The sequence below is a fragment of the Ammospiza nelsoni genome, chromosome 2, assembly GCF_027579445.1.
Source record: "Ammospiza nelsoni isolate bAmmNel1 chromosome 2, bAmmNel1.pri, whole genome shotgun sequence".
In the NCBI taxonomy this organism is placed as follows: Eukaryota; Metazoa; Chordata; class Aves; order Passeriformes; family Passerellidae; genus Ammospiza; species Ammospiza nelsoni.
The window spans coordinates 7,257,843-7,267,450 of record NC_080634.1 but is presented as its reverse complement, the minus strand read 5'-3'; the positions used below and the strand labels follow the sequence as shown (position 1 = coordinate 7,267,450).

The 9,608-nt window shown below is 38.1% G+C and overlaps 1 long non-coding RNA gene across 1 annotated transcript; it reads right to left on the bottom strand.

Moving 5' to 3' along the window:
* Positions 1–1,051: 1,051 nt before the first annotated feature.
* LOC132087262 (uncharacterized) lies at positions 1,052–4,312 on the bottom strand. Its single transcript, XR_009420491.1, has 3 exons — positions 4,279–4,312; positions 1,822–1,926; positions 1,052–1,135 (listed from the first exon to the last, which is right to left on the bottom strand). It is a non-coding gene; the product is annotated as an uncharacterized LOC132087262 (long non-coding RNA).
* Positions 4,313–9,608: the final 5,296 nt, after the last annotated feature.

The following is a 9,608-nucleotide window of genomic DNA, read 5'->3' as shown; positions in this document are numbered from 1 at the left end:
CCACACTCCTAGCCAAATTTATTTAAGGTAAGAAATCGTGCTATGTGTTAATACACAGATTTGTACTTTTATAAAATAGCTGGTAACATTCTGTCTTTTTGACAATTGTGCTGCCAGCCCCTAGCAGAGACAAACATGTGTTTTGTGACTTGGGACTTGCTACCCAGTCAGGCAATGGCACAGATTCAGATTCTCAGGCAGAATCAATCTTGCAGCCTGAAAGTTATTAGCTTATATATAGATTATGGCCACTTCCACCATCACACAGAAGGAAAATAATACATAGCAGAAGGTGTGCAAAAGAAACTACATTGCTGTCCTTTGCAGCAAGAAAGCAAAAGCATCAATAAATCCAAAGATAACAGATCCATATTAACATTTTAAAATTACTTGCAATTCCTGATTATAATAACACATTCCCCTCTTTTACTTCTCTTCCTTGTCCATACCTATAGAAGCAAAAGCAGTGGAGGTTTTTGGCAATTTGGACTAATAGTAATTCCAGTGTTAGCCTCAACATTCAGAGCTATAGCGCTAGAACTAATAACTATCAATCTCAAAGAAGAATAATTCTTTTTCAAAAGATTGCCATCTTTGTACAGGGAATACTTACATTGTGTCCTAGATAATAGTTTAACATTTCAAAAATGGGACTTGGAAATGAAATAAGGTTTTAGAGCACACTGGGGATGATTTAGCAGTACTCTGAGGAACAAACATTATACTTATGACTGTTTAAGTGCGAGATAATGAAATTAGAAATGGAAAATTCAAACATGAATTATAAAAATATCCATTAAAAATATCTACATCTAGATCCTGACTCAATACAGGGAATGTGTTTCAACTTGAGACCTACATTAGCTTATATTATTATGGCAGAACCCCCCCACAGGCAGCTTCTGTAATCAAGTATGGAAAAAACACAAAAAAAAAGTTTATTAGTCCCATTCGCAAATTTGGAATGGAAATTCCCAAATTCCCATACAGGGTCACAGAAAATCTTCAGATCATACCCAGAGCGGTGAAGGATAAAACAAAGTTTTCTAGACTCATCATTAACTTGCCTTTATTAATCGCTTAATGCAAGCAAACTTCTTCAGAATGCTACAGCAAGGGGTGAGAAGAACTCAATCTAAAAAAAAGGTTGAAAAGGGGAAAATGAAAGAAGAAGCCAGTTGTATGCATCCAAAACTACAGAAAATATCACCAAATCAGCTCAGATAAAGCATCACATTAGTCTGCAAGATTATTTTCAATTATTGAAAAATAAGTGAAGCTTCACAGTATTGCAAGGGTGTGACCAGGCAGCCCTGCTTGGGATGACAGAGAAAAACTCTTTTCTGCTCTTTCCAAAAGCCAGCACTGTGCTATGAAAAGGAAACCCAGGGTGCCTGTTCATTCTCCAAGGGAGCTATCTCTTTCCAGTAATAATAAACATTAGGTTGAAACTAGAACAGCTGCTGGCCCAAATGCTAAAGCGTTAATGGAAACTTGCAAGTGGAACCTCAGAAATGTGCTGCTACTTTATCTCAGTGCTACGTTGTTCTAAACACATCAAACACATCAACATGACATTTTATCTCCTGACAAAATTGACCAGGCTTCTCCAGTTCTGCAGGTACTTTTTAAAGGCTACTCCATCTCCGCAGTCATCTTTAAAGCTGTGGTGGAAAAATTTTCCCTCCTCATTCTGAATTCCTTCTTTCTTTGTGCAACACCACTGGCTGTGCTATAGACATTGTTGGGAAGCAGAAATGTGACCAGGAGGAATCTAAATGGCTTAAACGACCCTGCAGCTGGGAATAACCATGGAAATACCTGTGGGAACAGCAGGACAGCGACTTCCAACATGGACTGAGTGCAACAGTGTCCACGTCTCTGCTGATGTGCCTCTGACCAGGTGCTGCCTCAGGGATGCCCCTGCTAGCAAGGTAATAGAAATAAATTGACTGTGTCCTTGCTATGGGATTGTGAGTGTTCTGGGTGCCTGTGTTGACTCAGAGGCACAGGATAAAATCTTGTCCTGATCTGAGTAATGAGGTTAAAAAGCTCAGCACTGCATGATTCAAAGACCAAAAGAAAAACCAAACCAAACTACCTGACTTAAACCAAAAGAAAACCCAACCCCAACACACAAAAGCTATGGAAGCCCAGCTGGTTTGTCACAATGTTCATTAATATTCACTTTATCTAAGGAAATGTATCAGCTACAACAGGCCTACAGAGAAAAGACTACCTAAGGCAGGGCAGGCATTTCTCATTCATGCTGTGATATGGGTCAGACCTATTAACCAGTGTGGTGACAACTTTAGCAATTTCCTAGTGAACACACATAAGAACCCAGTATGCCAACCCAGTTCTTACTAGTTTGGCCAGGAGTTGGCCACTAAACATTGAACATTGTACCAAAATGAAATTTTTAAGCAACAGGCAATTTTTTCCCATTTTACATATGAATACCCTTGCTATTTTTTTCCACCTAGGGTACTCAGATGGAAGTTTATCTTCTGGGGAGGGCAAAATGCCTGTGGTATGGTTCTGAAGAGGCTTTTAAATTTTGTCTGCATTTCCTCCTATCAACTCAGGTATGCTGAGCAGCCTCTAGGAAACCTACTTCTCATATTGTCTTCTTCAGCAAACAGTTGGTAATAGGAGATGCCACACTTCCCTTTCATACCACATCTGAAAGCGTTACTGGGAGTACTGAACAAACAGAGAGGAACAAACATTGATGGAAGGCTTTTCTCTCTGTTTCACCAGACTGACAACACTTTGTCCCTTGCTTCATGAAAAAAAATTCCATCTACCCATCATGAAGTATTCTTTTCTTGAGAAAGGTGAACACTTTTTCCAGTGTGATAATAGTATGCACCACCAAAAAAAAATGTTTCTTTCATCTTAAACTGTTCAATTACTCAATTAATTACATTAACAGCTTTGGTGGATAAGTTTAAAGCCAATTACTATCTTACTACACTCAGAATATATCTGATCAAATTCCAATTCTGTTCCACAGTGTTCTGCAAAACAAAACTGAATTTATTAAGCTTTCATCATTCCAGAACTTTGCTGCAGGGGCAGGAACACGCTCAGCTTTGCTGAAGGGTTTTCCCACACCCAGATGCTGCCACCCCCAGCACAGAGACACTGCGGATTTTGTACAGGGTGTCCTGGAGAACGGTGGGGCTGAAGAAGCCCAGGGGAATGTGATGTACTGCAGGCTGTCAAGGGACCCCATTCACTGGGAGCAGAGCACCAGGCAGCTGCTGCTGGTTTGTCTGCAGGCTGCAGAGCAAATACTGCAAAGCACACAGCAAAGCCAGGCTAAGGACACGGTGCTGCTTCAGGACAGCCACTTGTTACACTACAAGGTCATTCCCCTTTTTCCTTGTTTCCTTTTAAAAGGGAGGGTGAACGGAAAAAAAAAGGAAAAAGAATTAAGATATTTCCATGACTTCAGGTGCTCTGAAAAGCAAGCATAGCAAATTTGTCATGGTCTAAATACAGAAATGCCTTTTCAAAGTGATGAGGTGAGTCTACAGGGGATAAAGTCATGTGAAACTCTGAACTGAAGAGCTTTAAAAGATTCTGAGAGATTGATTAAAAGATATACCTATTTACGGAATAGACTCTTCTTCAGACATTGGAATAAAATGTGATAATTCAAATTAATATCAGGAATGCAAACACAAATCTGTGAAACTTTAATTTTAATATGTTTAAAAAAATATCAAGTAGGAGGCTAACCAATCATGAGGGGTTTTGAATTGGTTTCAAGGGGTTTTTTTTGCTGTGTTGAGTTTGGGTTTTTTATTTTTTAAACACTATTTATAGAATAAGGAGTCAAATTTGAAGCTTCAAAGTTAGTAGAAAAAGTGGGCAGAGTATTTAAGTCACATGATAGAACCTCATCACAAAAATTAATTTAGTCCTAACATCTAGAGAAAACCACTGCTTCAAGAAATGAGGAAAAATATTCCAAGTAGAAACAAGAAATTGAGACCATTCAGCTATAATAGTGGCAGGAAGAGGAGAAGGAAGAAAACTATTTTCAGTTTGGCAATAAAAAAAAGCAGAAATTAACATTAACAAAAAAGAAATACATTGCACAGAGCAAGCAAAAAAAGTCAAAGCAGGACAATAAAGTACCACGATATTACAGCAAAATATGTCAGAAAGCATGTTGTTTCTTAAATAACCACCTTTTGCTCATCATTGGTATTCTTTTAGATAAACATTAAAACCCGTTGTCATCTCATTTCAAAAGTCCCATACCTTCTTGGTGATTTCCCATGTGCAGCTCCTCACAGCACGGCCAACAAACTCCAACTCTCTTCCCAACCACCTAAGCCTCTCTTTTGTAGCACCCTTCTAATTGGACACAGCTGTGGCCTGTTAAGGGCCCACCTGTTCCTAATCTTTGGTGATTGGCACAGCTGCAGCTCCTCAGGTGTGAGATTACCTACTGCACTATTCTCTTACATTCCATCCCTCCACAAAAAGCCAACTACTCTTCCTTCTTTCTAGCTGTTGTTAGTGTTAAGTTACAACTAAACAATTTTTATTTTTTAGACAATGGTTTTTTTCCCCCACTTGCACTTGTCTCAGATTTTAAAGGTCTTCAAAATATGTGTTTAGCCATCTCCTGAGGCACAGCCTGCTAAGGCATCATAGTATACCAACATTTAGGAACTTGCCATAACATTATAGAGTCAGAAGTTTTGCTTGACTTCCAATTCTCCTGCTCTCTGTGTGTGGTTATGTCACTGCCCACAGACATTGCCTTCCAACAGATGTATCTGATGGGAAGGCAATAGCAAAGGGAAAAGAAATCCAGTTTAAAATGTACTGTGCCTCTCTGATTATAATTAGATTTGCACATGTAGAAATCTAAATATGATGCATATGTTTCTGCATCGCTACTCCCACATTTGTGCCCATGATAGTAGGCAACCTTCACAAATGTGTGTGTGATGAGAATGTGTAGCATCTGTCAGATGCTCCAGAGTTTCTCTAAATGAATATTCCTAAGAGCAGACCCAGAAAGAAGCTCTGCAGTATTTTCAGGATGCTTGCCTGATGTACCTAGATCTTCTCAGCTAAATATGGTTTGGTTTTCAGTTTCCTGTTGACTGAACAGTAGGAAAACTGTTCAGGGAGGAGGAGCCATTCTTCAGTCCAGAACAAAGTAGATAGGAGTTTGAAGCCTTATCAGTGAAAAATCAGATAGAACAATTACAAGTTCATTACATCAATTCCTTCCATTTCTCTTAGAAAAGTGAAAAGGTGGTCATAATCAGGTCTTCCTGACTTTCAGCATCCACCTGTTGTGCTGCTCTTTTATTTCTACCTCTCATTTCAAATTATACATCTGAATTTAAATTCAGGCTACAAGCACATATTTTGAAGCCAAAGAAGCACAAGGATATTTACAAAAAAAAAAAAAAAGATAAGTACAATGACTTCAGCACAGTATCCCTGTACCATTCCACACCTTTATCCTCAAAGTAGATTATTCTTGAAGTCAACAACTTTTCCATATAAACATCCCACACTGCGGACACCTGAATGATGTTCTTACAGCCAGAATCAGATTTACATGCACAGATATGCTTGCTACATATTCGTACCCAAACTGAAGACAGAATCAAATACTTGAGGAACTTACTACTTCTTTTCTCATGATTTATTTTTTATCCTAAGGCTTAGTCACACCTTGCTATGGCAAGGAACTTGTATGGAAGAGTTCAGCTGGGTTTACTTGTGTCAAAGGGGCCAGCAGCCCAACTGCATGCCACTGGAAAACCTGACATTCCAATCCCAAAAAGGCTCCACAATGACATCCCAGTGTAACCACCACATGAATTCCACTCTGGACCTGAAAACAGTGCACAGCCATTCCTTCAAATTGAACCCATGAGTAATATTCTGGTATTCATAGGCAGTAAGATAAAAAAAAAATAAAATAAAACAATTAAAAAAAAACACTTCAGAGGTTTAAAGTGAAAATTCTGTTACACCAACAGTGGCATGTAAACTGTCAGAGGGAAAAAAACCAAAATAACATCTGTTTATATTAAATATTTTGGTGTTAAGCTTTCTCCTTTTTTAATGTGCATTCTATAAACTAACTGTGCAAATTCACACAAGGTAAAAGGAATTAGATTTTGTGGCTGCTGTTATTCGAGACAGAGAAGCACCCTTGCAAATACAGGTAAGTACTGACACTAATACTGTATTTGCCTGAGAGTAACACACCAAGTAGACAGTGGTCTGCATAAGAAAATCCTGTCACTCTTAGCTGAGGCACAGCAGAAGTTAAAATAAAATTTTTGAAGGTTATGTATTAGAATAACGGTCTGGAAATTTTGATAACATTTTTCACTTTAATAGGATAATAGAGGTCTTAAGGGAATGCAAAATTCAATTAACATACACGCTGGAATACAACTCTGGTGGGAAGAGCTGCAGACCCAAATAAATGTAGCCTCTCTATCCTCCACTTAATACTTCATCAGTCACAATGGCCAAAATGTACCCTTTTTCTCCTTTGAGCTGCATTAATTGACTGATCCAATATGAGTAATGACACAAGAAAACCTTCCCTCCTCTTCCTCACATCTCTAACGAAATTCATTTACCACTTAATCGTTGTGACATTTGGACCTCGGTATAAAGTCTTTTTGGTGGGTTAAAGACATAATTGTTGTTGTCATTTTGATTTCAACACATCTAATAGTCACCAGATGTCTTACTGGTTGTACATACAAACAAGCACAGAAAAAAGTACACTCATTTGACTCCTTCCAGCAGCTTCTTGAGTTTAAAGCTGACAAAAACACTGGGAAACTTCAAGGGCACACAGTAAGTTACTACAGGACAGCATGGACTAAATTTGATGAGCTAATAGGATAAGATAGGTTTGTTATGTTTTTGCTTGTTGGAAACAACTTCAATATTAAATACAGATACTATATTGCTACATTGCAGAGAAGTTTTGTATGGATTCATTTGTTGCTCCCCGTTATATTTTTGGCTGTTGAAAAGAGGCTTATTTTTCTTCTTTAGTCTTCAGACAACTGAAAATTGCACTGAAAATGCAGGCTCTTTTTTTTTCCTGATTAATGAACATGAACTACTATCCTGAATAGGAAAGTGGGAGATAGAAGGGCGAGTCACAAGATAACAAGGATGCTGTAACCCAAAAATGAACATTGGATAAGGGAGCGTATTCTTCTAGCCAGAGTGGGAAAATCAGCAGTTTCCATCAGCATCAGCAATGCTTGAAGATGTTAAATGGCAGATTACTGAAGTACAAACAGAACACAGGGACAAATACAAGTCCTCCTTTGGTAGATTTAGAGCTCCTTTGAGCATCTAATTGTACTTCAGGCAACAGGGATATGCTGTTCATAGAACAGGGTGGGAGGGAAGGCACACAGACCAGTTCATTCAATCAGGCCAGAACACAGAACTCAAAAGACTTCTTGCCTGACACATAGCGAGTGTTTTAGCCATAGAAGCTGGCCCTGTCTTTTAAAAGGAATTGATTTAATTAAAACACATTTCAATTTTGAGGAACTTCCCTCTGTTTTTTTTTTTTACTACCTCAGTTACCAAAGAAGATGAGGGAAGAGTGGTATCTCTGAAACAATTCATGGAAAACGGGGAAAATTTTCAAGTCACATACAGAATGCATCCTATCTGACAAGCCAGACTTGGCCAATACAGAGGGGTTTTCCACATCACCACAGTACTGTTTATAGTGTAGCAACCACTGAAAGCTTCACCTATGGACCAGGTCATCACTATGTAATACACTGAACAGCCTCCCACAAGGAATTCCTGCTGCAAAGTGCTTTCCATCTGTTTATAAAAGATTCAAAAGGCAAACACTCTTATGGAAGTAAGTACACCCGAGTAAGGTATTAAAAACTATTCATAATTGAAACAGATGATTCTCTCATCAAACCACAAAACTCCCCACAGTGAAAAGAACATTTTAGCCTAATAGAGCCATCAATATATAACAAAGCATCCTGCCTCCTCTTCAGCCTTCAGCACAAAACCCCCAAGAACCACATTCACCTCCACCTGCTGGCTTGGGAGCAGAGTTCTGTTTCACCTGCTGGAGTTAAAAAAATGATCAAAATAAATGAATTGCTCAATGGAGAACGCCTTTTATGACCAAAATGGAACAATTCAGTACATGGGGGATAGGGAGGGGTAGTGTGCAACAATTTATGCAATGCCTTTAAAACAATAGATCTCCTTGCTACTTTATATGTAAAAGATGATCCCTCTCAAAAAAGTTATTAAAGACTTGCAGTTTGGTTGGCAAGAGAAGACAAAAACCCCACCTTTGCAAGAACCTCCTGAAATTCAAAAATATGCTGCCAATCCTGGCAAAGCATTTTCACTCTGTCTGTGTGTGGGTAGCAGCATGTGTGCGCTATAACTTTCTCAAAATTTCAGCAAAGAAACATTTTAGGGTTTCAGACTCTGTCAGTTGTACTACCAGCAGCACCAGCTCCATTAAATAAAGCATCAAAACCAAATGCCAGACTAATTTTTTTCTCTCTTTTAATAAGAAAATTTAAATATATTTTATTTATTTTATTATTATGAATGCAAAAAACATTAGATGATGAATGTGTTTGGAGTCAGGTGAGTAGATTCAGTAAGACCTTAAATCAAGGGAACATAGAAAATTACTACCTATAACTCTTATTTTAGACTCTGCTCAGTCTCTCACCTTTCCCTACTACACCCTCTACTCTCAAAGGCCTAAAAACCAGATCCCAACAGTCACATAAAAGTTTTTCCACTTCAAAACTTTCTCCCAATTCCTGGAAAGTAGTGGCAATAAAAAAGTCTGTCTTGCTCCATTACATTTTACTAGTTCTTATAGTTAGTGTTATTGTTATGAAAGATGCTCATTTTGCATATTAATTTTATTTTATGGTGTTCTACTGGGTCTATGATAAAACTTAGTTTATATCTTCCTTCACCCAAGTGAATGTTTAAGTTCTCTAATGGTTTATTTGGTACCTGAGCTCATATAATATTTCATTAGAATAATAGGTGAGAGCCTTTTGACAATCTTCTTGAAAATACGGTAATTGTAAGGGGACTGTCAGGTGAAGAAGGGGAATAAAAAACCACCACCCATGCAGTAGTCTCAGATGTTTCAGACTTCTACTTGGAAACAACATAACACATTTTATAAACCACTACTGCTGCTTCTTACTCTAAGTTTTTAGGGTCACCCACTGTACTAAACAATTACTTCTCAAAAACCACCACTAATGGTTTCATGTTATGATAGCTTCTGAGCTTTCTACTACCAGGCAAAGACTTTTGGATTATTGTCTTGGCTTTTTCAAGACAGATACCTTGGTTTCTAAGGCCTGCTTTAAACCTGATTTATTTTTTTTTTACTCATAGTAAGTTTCCAGCAACAGCTTTGTACTGACTTTGGAGCTTTGAAGAACATATCAAAAGTTATTTTTTGGGTCAAAATTTTCAGTAGAGAGCTTTACACCTAATCATACCAATTTCTTAGGTCTAGATATTTTTCCTTTGAATTACTTCTATAACTACCC